This window comes from Stegastes partitus, unplaced genomic scaffold (genome assembly GCF_000690725.1).
Source record: "Stegastes partitus isolate 25-593 unplaced genomic scaffold, Stegastes_partitus-1.0.2 Scaffold1385, whole genome shotgun sequence".
NCBI lineage: Eukaryota > Metazoa > Chordata > Actinopteri > Pomacentridae > Stegastes > Stegastes partitus.
Window position 1 is genome coordinate 128,990 of NW_007579116.1, and position 16,015 is coordinate 145,004.

Here is a 16,015-nt window from a genome sequence, read left to right on the forward strand (position 1 = left end):
CTACATAAAGAACAACTTTCTGGTGCAATGGTGAATCAGTATTTATTTTTACGTTGTCTGAAGTATGAAAGTCTTACTGTTTACATTTCAGTGGATATTAATCCTAACAGATTCCTGAACATGGAACTCTTCCTGATAGGTTGACTCTTATTTTGTTGTCATTCCCTGTATTTTCAAATGAGTAATTGTCTTTATTTAATGTAGCCAACACCCAAAATAAAGTGGTGACTGAACAGCCAACTATGATTGCTTCATTACATACTGATATCTTAGGGTGGTATCAGGATCTAGTTTTAAGACGTTCACCATCTCTATTTATTTTTGGTTTCTGTTACATACTCATGAATGAATACTTTTATTTAAATAGCCACACAGCAAATATGGGGCCATGGATGTCTGAGCAGCCCCACCCCATGAACCAGTGTGAGAAGCCTTGTACAGCAGTTCAGTTGCAGTTTAGCTGTAATTCTGACACAGCAATCAAATCCAGCTTAATGCCCAGCTGTGTTTTAAACCCCTTCACATTCAGGTTTAGCTGGACCTGTGCTAAACTAAGCAGATGTTGAGCAACAGAGCAGCAGCCCCATCAAATTCACATGACAGCAAGACTTGAAAGCAAGACAGAAGTGACTGCATTTGGTCTCTCCAACACCACAACGAGGATAACCAGCCACTGACAGCGAACCTTCATGCCGATGCCAGGAATCTTTGTGTCATCCTTGACTTAGCACTGACATTTGACAAACACTTTAGCTCTGTGGTGAAAGTGTGCTGCTTTACTTGAGCAATATTATCCAATTGAAAGCCATGCTCTGACTAAAAAGACTATTGCAACAATTTTCTCAAGACAAGTCTCTGTACCTGGGTATTTGGTGTCTACATTTGCTGCAAGAATCCTAATTGGTACCAAAAACATGGAAAGCATTACTCCTCTAACAGCATCCCTTTACTGGTTCCCTATTAAATAGAGAATTGATTTTAAAGTCTTTTTTTATTTGATTATAAATCTATGCTTGTGTGCATCTCATGAATTTCAGCACTTCTCTGTCCTCTCTCTACCTTTAGATCTCTGAGATCCTCAAACAGCTGCTGTTGACTGATCCACAATTGAAGCTGGTGGGTAAACGAGATCAAACCTTTTTGATGACCACTTGAAAGCTTAGGAATAGCTCTTTTAATCAAATATTCCTGCTCCATCTGCATAAAAAACAGAAAAAAAAATCTCAGGACAAACATGTTTTTATTGGCTTTTGTTTGCACTCTGTGGTCTTTTAGTATTTGATATAGTCTGGCAGTTGATCTAACAAGTTGTTCTCCCGTCTGTCTTGTTATTTAGTCTTTTATATATACTGATCTTTCAAAATTTTTCCTGTTTTTTTAAAAATAAATTTTAATGTTGCTTGTCTAATTACATGTACAGCTTTGGTCAGCTCAGCTTGTTTTAAAGCTTGCTGTATAAATAAACTTGATTTCATATGACACAGAGTTTGTGGTTTTGGTACTTAGATACACTTAAACCCAGGGCTGACTTCAGACATGCAAATCTCTTATGTTTCTATTTTTATCACGTGTCTGCAGCCATCTAATGCAGCACGTATGCTTTATTTAAGGACTACACTTCCTTCTCTACTTTCTGTTTGCATGCATATGTAGTGGTAATGTTTAGCCAATTGCTTGACCAAAAGTAAAATATTTTCTGGCATCTTCTGTCACTTTTTCTTTTTCTTTTTTTTTCTTTTTAAAAAAAGCAAAATATTACTAATTAGTTGTGAAATGGTTATAGATGCAGGGGTTTTGGGTGCGCTGCTGCATAAAACACTAGTTATATTAGTATTACTAATGTTTGCAATATTATTTATAGTGTTTTCATATCAATATCTATTGGAGGAATTTGATCACTGACTACTTGGTGAAGCAGGAATGATGGTCGCTTTCACTGTACTGTGTTTTTAAATCTACTGTAGTTCCGCCCTGTACAGTGTGGACCAATCAGCGGCTTTGACACACAACCCTCTCCGAGGTCTCGGCCAATCACCGCTCTGCTTTCAACACCAGTCGAGCACCCCAGTTGTAGCAGGCTGGTTGGTGAAGCTCGCCCCCAGTCTACCACCAGCGCAACAAGCCTGTCAGCCGTGCAGCTCACACGGTCTGTGTGCACAGAAAATGCCCGGAAAGTGACTTCCAGAGGACGGCAGGACTGCCCGGACACAGGCTTTGGATTCGGTGGAGGTTTTCTGACCGCCTAACCCGGGTCTCCTGCGCCGTCTCCGCAGCATTAGGTAGGTTTTTTTTGGCGCTGTGGTGTTGTTGTAATGTCCCTCTGTCTCCTGTCCTTCCCTTCAGCTCAGGAACTGCGACAATTAAACTCACATTTTTTTGACCGTTGGGGTTTTTAATAAGCGCTATACGTCGTTTTGTTGGCTGTAACACAACTACTCCTCCTGTTAAATTGAGGTTACATAATTGCTGGTGTTTGGTATGTTAGCTATCAGCGCTGGAGAAAAAAAAATGACCCTGGCTGATACAATCACATACAAATTCAGCTCGTGTCCAATAAATACATGTAGCCGGGCGGTGTGTTGACAGAAGCCCGTTACGTGCCGCCCTCCGGGGAGACTGACACGGAACTGTATCACGGATCTGCCCGGTTAGCGACAAACGTAGATCTGTTACACACCTTGAAGAGCACCGAAGACATTTTACGAATCTTAAGCCACTCGTTATGCGGTTGGGTCACCAGTCTGTACGTATTCCAGTTAAATTCAACTTAAAGCATGTCCCTTGGTGCTTTAATTACTGTTGTAAACAGAAAGAGCTGGATGCGGTAACGAGCCCAAAATCTGAAGTTCACACTTGCTGTATGTTTCTAGCGGTCTGGATGTGAACTAACCAGAAGACCATAACATGAACGAACCCTAACATTGTGTGAACTGTTCTCCTTTGCTGGCAACCATCATTTAACTGCAGGATTTTCACAGTTTGGTTTTGAGGTTACCTATAAAATGAATAGATAATGGAATGTGCCGGGGTTACATGTGAGTGTTTTGGCCTGTGAGTGCAGCCAAGGTTGGAAAAGATGATCCTGCCTGAGGTAATCATATTGGTCATGCTCATGCAAAGTAGCCTGCGACTTATATTAAGATGTAGTTATCTCGGTGACTTGTTATAACTCCACAAATATGGGAAAACACACTTCTTTGCTTGATGCATTTTACCCTGTTATGGAGCAGAGGTCTCAAATTAAGTGCAAAAACTGGACACTTTGCTTTTTCGTCATGCTCACACAGTGTTGTTGTTTGCTACCACCCAGATTACTGGCAGAAATGTTTATTACCTTTGACAATTTATGTTTCCCTTCAGTGCTTATTGCACATATAGGTCGAGCAATGAAATTAGGAAGTATCTGCCATGCATCAGAAAAAAGGGTTCAATGGTTAAAACAAATAGATACACTTGCAGTCTGCAGGCTTAGAAAAGAACATATCATCGAAAATGACTCTGTAGCAGTCCTAGAAGGCTGAAAAAACTGTTTCCAGTGGCCATAAAAGGGCGTAGTGTACCAGTGTCTTAGTAGCCAGGGGCACATCTGCTGTGTGCAGGTGGTCCGGGAAGGGGGGGCTGAACACTGGCGTCCAGTTGAATTCAGAGTATTTCTCAGTGCTGGCCGCTCTTAGTGGGTCGGCTTCCACAGCTGCAGAGCTGGATCAGTTGGACTCCAGCTCACTTATACTCTCATTTCCGTGTCTGAAAAGAACACCCACTGCCGCATCACAATTATTACATTCAGTCAAGCAGCTGTCTGACCACTGAGCACAGCCAGGGTTTCAAACTGCAGAGCAGGGTCCATATTTATGAAGTTCCTCCAAAGAGTGCCTGCTGCTCAAGGTCTTACTGATGTAGGGGTCCACATTCATCAAGCCTCTCCAGAAATGTAGCCAGAAATGTCACTAGATCTCCTTCACTGCTTGTTCTCAGTGTGAAACCTTTGATTGACAGGTCACAGTTTGTTGACGGGTTGTGGTTAATGACAGCCTGTCTGTGTTTTTGTCTGCAGCGAACAAAGCTTGCAACTTATGATTTTATTTCCCTTTTTTTGCCGGTCTTGATTTGTAGTCATACATGTTTTGTAACACTGTAGAGGGACAATTACAATCACATTAATGGGAAACAGAAAACACAGCCGTCGATGAGAAGTGTTCAGTCACAGTTGAGCTCAGAGTTGGCAAGTCTGCTGACCACCCACACATTGGTCAGGTTTCCCTGGTGACCTGGTCAAAGAATGGACCTTTTATTGTGGGTCAGTGTAGATGGAATGTGACTGCAAGCGAGCAACCCAAAGTTTGATGTGTCTGGTTCTGTTTTAGATCCAAATGTATTCAATTAATAATGACCAGAAACGTAGCAAGGTTTTTGTGTGACTCTAAATAGCAAATGGTTGTCACTACTTTAAAAATAAAATGAAAGGTTAATGGATCAAACATTTTCTCATCATTTCATTTCCTGTTAATGCAATAATTAAGGAGATCAGTAGTTTCACCGCTAATGTTCAGCCGGCTAATTTCCTGTAAGGGAGAAGCACTGACAACATGATGAAATGTGTTGAAACATATCATAGAAATGTAAAACGTGGCATGTCTGATTTCGTTTGGTGTCTCACACTCTGGTGCTGTACTGAAATGATTAATCGATTGGTAAATTGGCAGAAAATGATCAGCTATTTTGACATTTAACTAATTCATGCCCTTTTTAAAGTAAAAATGCCAAACATTCTCTGGTTCCAACCAACCTAACATAAGAATTAGTTGTATTTTACAACTGAAACACAACTGAAAGGTGACACCTGTAATACACACTGTATTGTCCATTACACAAGGCAGTCAAATTAGGTTGTAATTATAACAGACGTGCAGTGTAGGAGCTCAGTAGTGTTCTCAGAAATGACTCGTTTTCTTTGTACCACCATAAGCTGAGTTTTAACAGTCAAGCTGCTGACCACTGTCCACAGTGTTACACAGCATTATATGTTATGAATATGTGTTCCCTGCCTTCCACGCAGCCGCTGGTTTGCATTTATTACTGACTCGAGACCGGCTTGATTTAGGCACTCTCTTAGAGTGAATACAGCATCATATCTGCTAATGTTTTCTGTACGTTTTTGTTCAGTGGTGATGGAGTTCTAATCTTATAAAACACTCTGTACTTACATCTGCATTACCACTCAACAGTAACATATTTGACAGCGGCACAAACAGATGATGTTTGCTGTGATGCATTGCCAGGCTCAAGCAAGTTTCATGTCCCAGAAAACTGTTTGTCACGGTGCGAGGAAATGAACAGAGATCTCCACTTGCTTGTATGCCTGGAAAGCACAATTCAGCATGATTTAAAAATAATCAGCAGTGAAGTTTGTAGGATTTGTTGTTAAGGCTGTAGGCTAAAAACATACAAAACATTAGTGTGGTCCTGGAAGACTCCGAATCAAAACAGTCTCCAGAGCAACCCTCCTACACTGACGACTCTGACAGCCCAGATTGTGTCTTGCTGCTTTACAAATTGTATTCATACTAGTGGCATGAGCTTCCCACTCATTGCACAGCCTCATTTCAAACACGCACACACACACACACACATACACACATATATCCAATGCACACACTACTGTCTAGTCACTGGGAGATTTACTCCTCAGCCAGTCACTTTACTGATTGGTGATTTGTCTATTGTTGTTTATAACCCCTGCATTGTGGTAGTGAGTTTACATCTGCAATGTTGTCAGCTGCATAAAGGTAAAGTTGATTTACCTGGGTGTTGCATTGCCTTAACAGAGGATATTGATATTGACTGTTGTAAAATGCACAGAGGCAGCAGCATATTCAGCTGCATGCAAGCAGAACGGCTGTGGTATGAGGTGTGAATGCTTCCTGTGTGAACTGTAAGACACAGGTTCACAATGGAGGAAGCTGGATGGTTTTGCTAAGGTTGTGTGGTTGCACTGTGCACATCTTTAATATTAAATGTCAAAATGAAATCATGAATACATGCTTCAATCTCTTGAGCCATCACATTCACTGGAATCTACAATCAGTTTTGGTATACACATGGTTAATAAATGTATGGAAACCCCACATTGAAAATAAATGTTAGTAATGTTAGATAGGCTTCAGTGCTTCTTGTCAAAGATTTTGCAAGTGTGTGGAATTATTCTGGAGCACTGAGCAGCATTCGTCCAAAAGAAATTCTCTCATTTGGTGTTTTGATGATGGTGGCAGAGAGCGCTGTCAGATGCATTCCTCCATCGTGTTCAGTCGGGTTGAGATCTGATCTGACAGCATATGTTTCATTCATTCATCCGTTTCATCAAACTATTCAGAAAGCTCATACGTCCTGTGTGGAAGCATCTGTGCTGGTTACAGTGTAGCTGTTTCCACACATGCACTGCAGCCCTGAAGTTGTCTAGACATCACCCAGAGGAGCTGTACGTAAGAATGCAAAAATCAGAATCAGTTGGACCGGATATTAAACAAACTTTCCCCTGCTAGTTCCCTAGTACAGAATGTGTGTATTGTCTGATTAAGCCCATGTGTGAATACAGCAGGACATTGTCCAGAGAGTTCGCAGCGGTGGTATTTGGGAACTTCTGTTGGCCAGGGCCGACAGCGAAATCATCAGTCATATCAAAGGAATGGCTAGAACCTGGTTGTTTATGATCAAATTACAAACAGGCTAAATGGCTGCAGTGTACTTTTTGCGTCATGTCCTGCCTCCTACACACTCTTCCCAGATGCTGTCCTGTGCTTATACCAAATAAGTATTTCCAGAAACAAGAATTGTCTGACATACAACCATCTACACATGTGAATGTCAACAAAAACTGAATATGTAGAAGCTTTGTGAAAGTAAAGTTAATGGCAGAGCTTTAACACTGAATTGCTTTAGATTCCACTGGTGTATCTAACAAAGTGGCCATTGAGAGCATGTGTAAAATCATCAGCTAGTTTGTGAATTCTTTGTTGTTTAGATCCTTATTTCTGGCACAGGGAAAACCACCACAAACAAATCCACAGTAGGTGGGAAACCTGAATAACAAGATCAAGGTAATCACTGGATTAAAGCATTCCCACGCTGATTTTTCTCAAGCCTGGACCATGCTTCTTAATATCCACATAAACCAGCTCCAGTGTTCTGTTTCAAAATTGTATCTTGACAGGAAGTAAGTCAACCCGTGAAGTTGTTTGATTTTCAGGCCTCCTGGGACCTACAGTTACATGAAACTAGGACTCGTATGATTATCGGCCCGACAAATTATTGGGGACAATATTTGGCATTTTTACGATTATAAGTAGTGTTATTTTTGTTGACGGATTATCACAAGAAAAAAAAAACATCAATGCACTACTTAGGCTCTGGTACAGAAGTGTCCTATGACTGTATTTGTAGGTGTTAACAATGTGGAACTTATTTTGCCGACGGCGCTGGGCTACAGCTACTGCTAAGAGGTTTACTGTGCTTCTTAGCCTGAATACTACAACATCTTTCTAAAGTAAGAGTAACATCAACATCTCTTCTAACTGACAGACACCTCTCGCTAGCAGGGACACAATCTACAAAAACTGAACAAGAAGCACAGCCATCGGCACCAATCTGGACATTAGCTACTTTCACAGTGGCTAAGACTACGCTAACAGCTAGAGCAGGGGTGTCCAATCCGGGTCCTCGAGGGCCACTGTCCTGTAAGTTTTAGATGTTTCCCTCTTGATTCAGTCGATCAGCTCATCATCAACCTCTGCAGAAGCCTGATAACGATCCTGATCATCTGAATCAGGTGTGTTGGAAGAGGGAAACATCTAAAACATGCAGGATTGTGGCCCTCGAGGACCAGGATTGGACACCCCTGAGCTAGAGGCTAAGTTAAGACGTAATCACAACTTACCTCGTAACATTGTCCCGAAAACATCAACGTTTTAAGATGTGGACCATTGTGGGCAATAAAATTGAAAAAACATACATATACCGAATAGACAGCACCCAACAAGTACGCACAAGTACACAAATTAGCACGACAACATTTTGGATGAAAAAGCCCAAATTATCTCTTGCTGTTATCACAAACATTGATCCTAATTTTTGCATATTCTATTGAGTTCTCCTACATGATTGTACAGCCGATCAATGTTTAAAACTACAGTTATTCCTGAGTGGTCATAACGTTTTCTTCCTTTGGGACCTTTCAGTGTGATTTTCACTGTATATGCAACAACAGTGCAAGCTGCTAGCTGCCATCTGTATTCTGTTTTGGTTCAAGTACCCATGACATTTTCCATGAGGCATGCTTGTGTTTAGTTAAATGAGCATCAAGTATTGTTAGCAAAACTTGAGTGACTTGACTTAACAATGGCAGCATATTTTTTTTTCTTCAACTGTACCAACTAAAGTTCCCATACATCTTTTGGTTTTTTACAAGCTCGATCTATAGTTTTATCGTCTACATTCAGTAAGTTTGTGTACCTCTTAACAAAAGCTAATGGAAGCAGCTGCTCTCCTGAAACAGTTACCCCAGAGCTGCTAGTGTATCATCATCTTGATCTGTCTAAAAGGCTCTTGTCAGAAGCAAAACTTGAACCAATTCTAAGTATTGTTTTTTTTTTTTAACATGCTGATCTTACAGTTATGCACAAAAATCCCACTGCTATTTACTCTTTTACAATGAAACTGTGTTTAATAAGATATTACAGTACAATATAAGAGAATTTGTCAGATTTTGAAGGGGTTTTTTTGCAGCCTGTTAAAACAAATGCTGTCCTCAGAAGTTAGAGCAGGTCGGTTTGCTTAATGTCCTGTATGGGTCTGAACAAGGTAGGCTAATACTGTTAGGAAATCACAGTAAAGCAACCACTCCCTTTGTTATTCTTCATTCCTTTGTGACTTTATGGGTGTGTGTGTGTGTGATCTTTAATGTGGAAAATAGGATTCAGGCATAACATTATATTCAACTCACCTCATTAATTTGGTGCAAACATTTAGGCTGACTACGAATATAATATAACTCAGGACAAATATTTTTCCGTTGCTACAGGCCCAGTGATTAAACAAACATTAAAGGAGATGAGTTTTGCCTAGGGGGTGGGTTTTTCCTGTCTCAAGAAATGTCAGATTGCCTCATCTTTAATTGTACACCATCCATTCTGAACACGCAAAAAAAAAAAGGTCCCTGCAGGTCATAAACAGTGTGACAGGTGCGTAAGCAAATTAAATCCCCCCAGGAACCCAAGGTTGACTCAAGGTTTGTACAAATAATGGGGGAGGATGATGACTGTGTTTGCCCTCATTCCCAGTTTATTTGCACTGTAATCCCCGGAGATAATGCCTGGATGCAGGGGTACAGTAGCCACGTATTTAGAATTAGAAACGCTGCTGAATTAGTTTTCACACACTCCGTCATGACTTTACTCCAGCTAGAATGAGACTGTCTTGCCTGAAGAGAGACACTTTGTCTACCTGTCGCCAATCTAGCTTGGGCTAGATTGGGTTTGTTCATAAGATCTGATTTATGACAGAGCTGGAGGGCCAGAGGTCATGGACAGGCTATGGTCCTGCTGACTGATCCTGGAGTTGTGTGGAAGTTCAGGAATGTGCCAGATCACAGATTTGATTTGGAAACTAAAGGATGGAATGTTTTTCAGTGAGAGGATGACAGTTTGAGACCAGAGCTGCACAAACATGGCCACAGTGATGACTTCTGTCTCTCTGTAACATGTAAGTGGGCTTGTAAATATGCACAATAGTGTTGTATGTTGTATGTAGTTTTGGATTTGAAGCACTTTTAATTTTTTGTGATATTCAAGAGTCCCACAGATACCACAGTTTCTGACTGATGCAGATTTTTAGGAAGCAAAAAATAATTGCCATTCTTTCCTTCTTGTTGTGTTCAGTTTGGCCGATGAAAATAGTGTCATTTGAGATAAAACAACTGCACTGAGACACCAATCTCTTTGATTTTCCAGGTGAATTGTGGTCATTCTGTACAGAAGGACACAGTGTCATTGATGTGAATTACACACAAGCAGTGCAATCCAGTATGGTCTATTTTCATGCAGAACTACATGGAATCTTTCAACTGCACTTTAGTCTGATCCTTGTCAGCTTTGGGCAAGGAGAAGACCAGACGTAGTGATGCTGATGTGTAGGTCCTTTGTGTGGTAGCTCACCATTTGTATGTCTACACTACAGGATGTGGTTTTAAAAAAAAGAAGATTGCAGCTACACCTGCGCACCAGATTTGACAAGATTGGAACATGTCACAGTTGAACAGGATTAAATGTCATTGTTAAAAGGCCTGACCTTTTCATTATTCACACTGGTTAATTTTCTGTGTCATAGGGAACGCAATTTATTTATCCAGAAAGAACGGAGAGAAGTTTGTTGGACAAGATTACTTTAATGATTTTGAATGGAGTATTTGGATAAATGAATTGCCAGCTTGTAAGTTAGTTTTGATGGGCTCCCTGGACCAAAATACAAGAAGCTCTACTGTGTCTGCTGCTACCATGATGGCTGACTCCCTGCCAATGGCTGTGTGTGGCAACTTACTTGTTTTGAGTTTTCAATGATGGATAGTAAGTTTTTTTTTATATGAACTGTGGCAGTGCACTTCCTGAAGTGTAGTTTCGAGAGGGTAGGGTGTATGGTGGCTCTGCAAGCACCAAAAGACAGTGAAATTCTCTACATGCATTGTCAGCAACTGTAGTCCCTGGTTGTACCACAAGGGGGGCACTTACTTGTAAATACGGCAGTGACCCGAGGAGGCAGTCACACTGACCATAGGCTTTTCCGTGTAGACAAACAAAGAGCATTTTGGCGATTTGCTAGCAACAGGCCACCATGACAGAGACTGTTGTAACACTTCAGTGTCTCCGCACAGAGATTGTGTATTTAAGACGAGTGGTGATCGACTAAGACAGTGCTCCTATATTCTAGTAGCACATGTAACAGAGCACCTTTGTGGCCCATATCACGTGTCCTTGACTTGAATACTGATATCAGTATGAAACAAATGTCCACTGTGCTAATTGTGTTATCAATTAAGTGAGTATTGATTGATAATGCTGCCCATTATTGACTGATTTTTTTTGCCCAGAATCTGCATCTTGCCACTAATAAACAGAGGATTGAACTTAGGTTAATGCCAGTACCGATCATTTACAATACACCTTGATTGGGGACATCCCTAGTCAAAACCTTATGAGGTAACAGACTCAACAAACAGCTTCAGACAGTGTTTGAGAGATTGCTCACACCAGCAGATATTTTCCCTGCCCTATGCTACATGGAGTGATCACTCATCTACTAATCACTGGAACATTTAATCGAAGAAACCTTTTAACCCGGCTGCTGTTCTTATCAAGCAATTAACGTCAGAGCAGGAACAACAGAAAAGTGAGAGGAAATCCTGGTTGCCTGCTGTTACATTCTTCTTTTTCTTTTGTCGCAGACCTCTCACACCCGGCCTTCATGAGGTGCAGCCACCTTCGTTATTAAGTGTTTGATGTGGTTTGGTTTCACCGTTACTCCATAGAGAATAACCTCAGCCTCCACTGCTTCCCCTAACAGATCAATGGAAAAAAAAATCCTGCGAGGAGGATAAAATATCAGTAACAGGAGAGAAGAGCTTCAATTAATTTAACACAAACACATTTCAGCCCTGGTGCGAGGTGTAACATGACACTGCTCTGAATCTCAACTGCAGTTTATCAGTCAGTCTGTCAAAGCACTTCACCTCTGAGCACATTTTTTTTTCCCTTTCCTGGTTTTGACTGGTTGTCAGTCATGCTGTGCAAAATGTTAAAGACAAAAATACACAAAATGACCAAATGAAACAGCTTCTTGCAGTGTCCTTTACAATTAAGACCCAGTGTAATGTTTGGCAGTCCTGCTTTTTTTGTTTTTTTGCATAGATATGTGCAAAAAGGCCTTGACCTGATTAGTCTTCCTACATTTTCCTTGATCGCATAGTTCCTGTTTATGAGCAGATTTCTACCAATCCTAGACAGGTTTAATCAGGCAAAACTGTTGCACTTACTTGTGTTTACACCATTACACCATTTGTTTTTAAAACGTGCATAAACCGGAATTAACAGCTTTTTGACTTTGCGACAGTTCTTGAGCTGATCATCGAAACTCTTCGTTTTTATCATACTGTTGTGTGTATTTTTTGTCAAGCAGCACAAAGGAGATTTTTTAGTTTTGTCTCCCGCTGTTTCTAAGACCCAAAATTTGCCCACAGTGAGAAAAAATGTTACAGGAGCAAAAAAAAAAAAAAAACACCCAGAAACTGCTTGGGGTACAGATCATTAGGAAATAAGGTGTTTTCTTTAGTTTTTGCTGTATCATTACCCAAAACATGGATATTGGTCTGTGAAATCTGGAAGATTGCTGCAATCTGTGTAATAAGAGGCAGGTACTAAGAATTAAAAACATACTTTTGGCGCTTAGGTTTTTTGCACAGTAGCGCGTTTGATTTTGCTGTTGATAAAATGAATGGGATAGTCACTATAAATCCTTAAATCCAGCGAGGAAGTGAGAGACACACAAATTTGAGTTACTGTAGATCTAATAATTCAGAAGTTATCACTGCTTTCAATGCATCTTTACTCTCCTTACATTTTATGTAAAGCACAATGTTGACTATTGTATGAGCAGTTCTGCATTGTTTGCCTTGACGGGCCTGTGACAATACTATCTCACTCATCTCTGACTCATCCATTGTTACTCGCTTCCCTCCCCTTTTCTTCTCACCTCTCATCTCTCCATTTCTCAGTGCCTTGCTTCTTTTCACTTCACGTGAAACTGTTCTGTTCTGACTGAATGTGATCAGTAGTTTAGATTACTACATCATTTTTCAGCTGCCCGTCTGTCTCTTCTATACGTTTTATGTAGCTCCTTATTTTGGTGAGGGCGTCTTGAAAGCATGATGTTAAATCTCAGTGAGACTTGCCTGGAGTGATTGATCATATCTAACTGTAAAAATGAATCAGTAGGAGGACTTTCGCTTTAAGTGCGGTCGCGGCAGCCTTGGGGAAACAGCAGGACCCTTTTGTACTCCCACTAATAGACTAAAGGTGTTGGCAGCCTGACGTGCTTTGTGACTTGCCCCTCCCTGTAACACTGAATCACCAAGGAGAAGACACAGAGATGTGAGATTTGTGGGTGGGCTGAAAGAAAAGACCGATGACAGGAAAGCAAAGAAATACACAATGTCACATGCCGCACTGTAAGAACTTTTCTACGGTATTTTCTGCATTCCTCAGGCCCAGCACAGAGGGGATACTTGAAGCCTTTATCTGCAGCTTAGTCTTGCATGAGCTCCTTCTCACAGGGAGGCTAACGCAAGGAATTAGCTGTAATGTTTTGTTGTGAAATGCTCCGTACTTGTATAACTACAAGTTAACAGTAGAGGATGTTTGCTTAAAAGCAACAACAGCCACTTGGCTCATTAGGCATGAGCAGCCCACTGAGAAGAAGTTGGCAACATGGTGTCAGAGGGGAAACAGATGGTAGAGTGATGCATTGGCCTGGCCTGGTCCACCCCAACCTGGCTGTATAGTTTCCAGTGCAGCACACAATATATGTGAACTGTATTTTCACGATGACATAAGCAGCATTGTCAATATTGGACAGTAAAAGCATTAAAATACAGCTTTGGACCAAAATGGAAATTGGCAGGCAGAAATGGTTATCAGGTTAATGTTTTGTTCGAAAATGTTAAAGTAAATATGGCACGTTTTACCAGAGTGCTGTACCATGAGGCAGGTTTGACATAGCCAGGCTTTTTGTGTATAAGTCAGCTCGACAAAAACTAAAGCCCTGGTCAGAGATAATAGGTATCACAAAGGCAAAAATCAGCTTTCTTTGTCAGCTAAGGCTTTATGCTTTAGACTCTCTCTTCAGACAAAAGGTTGAAATGATTAGCATTTCACAAGGAGATTCTTTTTGAAATTGGCAAGATGTGGTCAGCTGGATCGTTTCCCAAGAGGGTAGTGACCGCTGTGTTGGTCTTGTTGGACTATCAAGCACAATCTACTTGTGGCTGTAGAGTGAATTACAGAGTGTTCCTTTGCAAATGATCTTTAACATACAGAGACCGCATTAACCAGACACCAGCCAAAAGTTCTATAAGGGATATAGTGAAGTTCTATCAGATGTTTTCTGCAGTGCTTATTTCTAATAAAAAGATTGAAGAGAGAAAACAGTTTCAAAAAGAGATTCATCAATGCAACACAGACTGAGGTATTTGCGTTCAGTGTAAAGAAAATATTGGCTTTGGAGGATGAATGAGGCTTTCTCTGGCTTTGTTCAGTGAGGTCTCATTTCAAGGAAACGTTTCCACAGATTACTCAGATATACAGTTTAACATATTTATTTTTTATATCTAATATTGTTTTCCACAATTTGGTATCTTCAAATTTAGAGTGCAAAAAGACATCTTTTTAACTTTTCTCCTTCATGTTTCAAAGTGATAGTGATGTTGGCCATATGGCTTTCTGTTTTCCTCAACTCATCACTCGTGTTTACCTCGGTTTCTATCACTCTCTCTCTCTTAGCCGCCTTTGTGTCCTTGGACAGCGGCGCTTTTCTCTTTCGCTGGATAGAGTTTCCACGGTTACTGTAGTTGTTCCACCATTTGTACATTTAACTGAAACTTCATTTTCTCTGAGATTTTGTACTTTGTGGCAAACAGAATTGCATAGTGAAAGTGAGGCTTATAGAGAAGCAGTCTCAACATGGATGACGTTATTCTACAGCCGTTACATTGTGCAATCAACATTTTCTTCACAACAATAAGTTCAATATCTAATGTCGGTGTAACCGATTTAATTCATCAGGCATGTTGCTGGGATATGAAACCCCCTTGAATAACATTTATAAGTTGGAATTCTCATATTGGCTAACCACAATAGCGATGATGAAAGATGTAATAACTTTGTGATATTTAGTAAATCCTTTTGTTGAATTTCTGTGGTCACATCCCCATCCAAACCTGCAGTCTTTAGATATTTTAAGACTTAGTCATTCATGTCTTATTCCTTGTCATTTATCATCCCGCCTTCAAGTTTTGTGTTTCTTAGTGTGTGGTTTTTGTCAGGGCTGGGCACAGATGGAAATTGTTGATTTCTGCCTCCGTCAGCAGGAGACGTTGCTTGCCAAATATGAACTGTGCCTCTCAATACAGAAAAAACATTTCTAAACATAGCTGTGAAGACCTTGACATCTCTATGCATCTTTAAACTCGTACATACTTCCAAGACATTAAAAGCCACCACACGGCTGTGTATTTTGTGGGTAGGAACAAAGTTGCTAATGAAAACTTAATGAATTAGAACAGAGAAGATGACTGTTTCTTGCGTCATTCGGTGATGTTCAGCCCAGAAAGAGATGCATCCAAACAGCTCTGATACCACGGAAGGGGAGTTGGCTGCACTGGGTTCATTGCTCTGCTGTGACGAACAGCAGCCTGTCACATTGTGATGTCAGAGTCCCTGCTGTGGCACTGCTGCAGAACAATGCTGACAGGGCCTGTTAACCATCACACTCATGTGATGTGGAATGTGTATAAACAGACAGTCGAGAAAACAAGATAACTGGATTTCTCCTGCTCCAGCTGTGTGCTTAAAGCGTTTAGCTCCTGCCCATAAAAGCAAAGTTATACTTTATTGTTGCACATACACAGCAGTTGAGCTTTTAGGGGCAGTGTGCAGCCACTCCAGTTCTGTGGCTCAACCACACTGGATGGAATACTCCTAATATTACCCTGCATGCGCTTTGGGGTAAGAGAAAACTGGAGCACCCAGAGAATGGGCAAAAAAAAACAGAATGGCCCCAGTGCAGCTCTAAATTTTGGATTCCACCCACCCAAAGGACAAAGTGACCTCAATATTGCATTTGCTGTGTTGTTGATGAGTAAAAGTTGAAAACAAAACATTTACACGCATGACTTTAACCTGGTCACTGTATATTCACA

The 16,015-nt window shown here is 40.8% G+C and overlaps 1 protein-coding gene across 2 annotated transcripts in view; it reads left to right on the forward strand.

The window, feature by feature from the left end:
• The first annotated feature begins 2,076 nt into the window (after positions 1-2,076).
• tpst1 (tyrosylprotein sulfotransferase 1) overlaps positions 2,077-16,015 on the forward strand; it is a 52,732-nt gene continuing 38,793 nt past the window's right edge. For both annotated transcript variants that reach the window (XM_008299173.1, XM_008299174.1), the window contains exon 1: positions 2,077-2,279. The gene's annotated coding sequence lies outside the window, so the exon portion shown is untranslated. The remainder of the gene's footprint in view (positions 2,280-16,015) is intronic.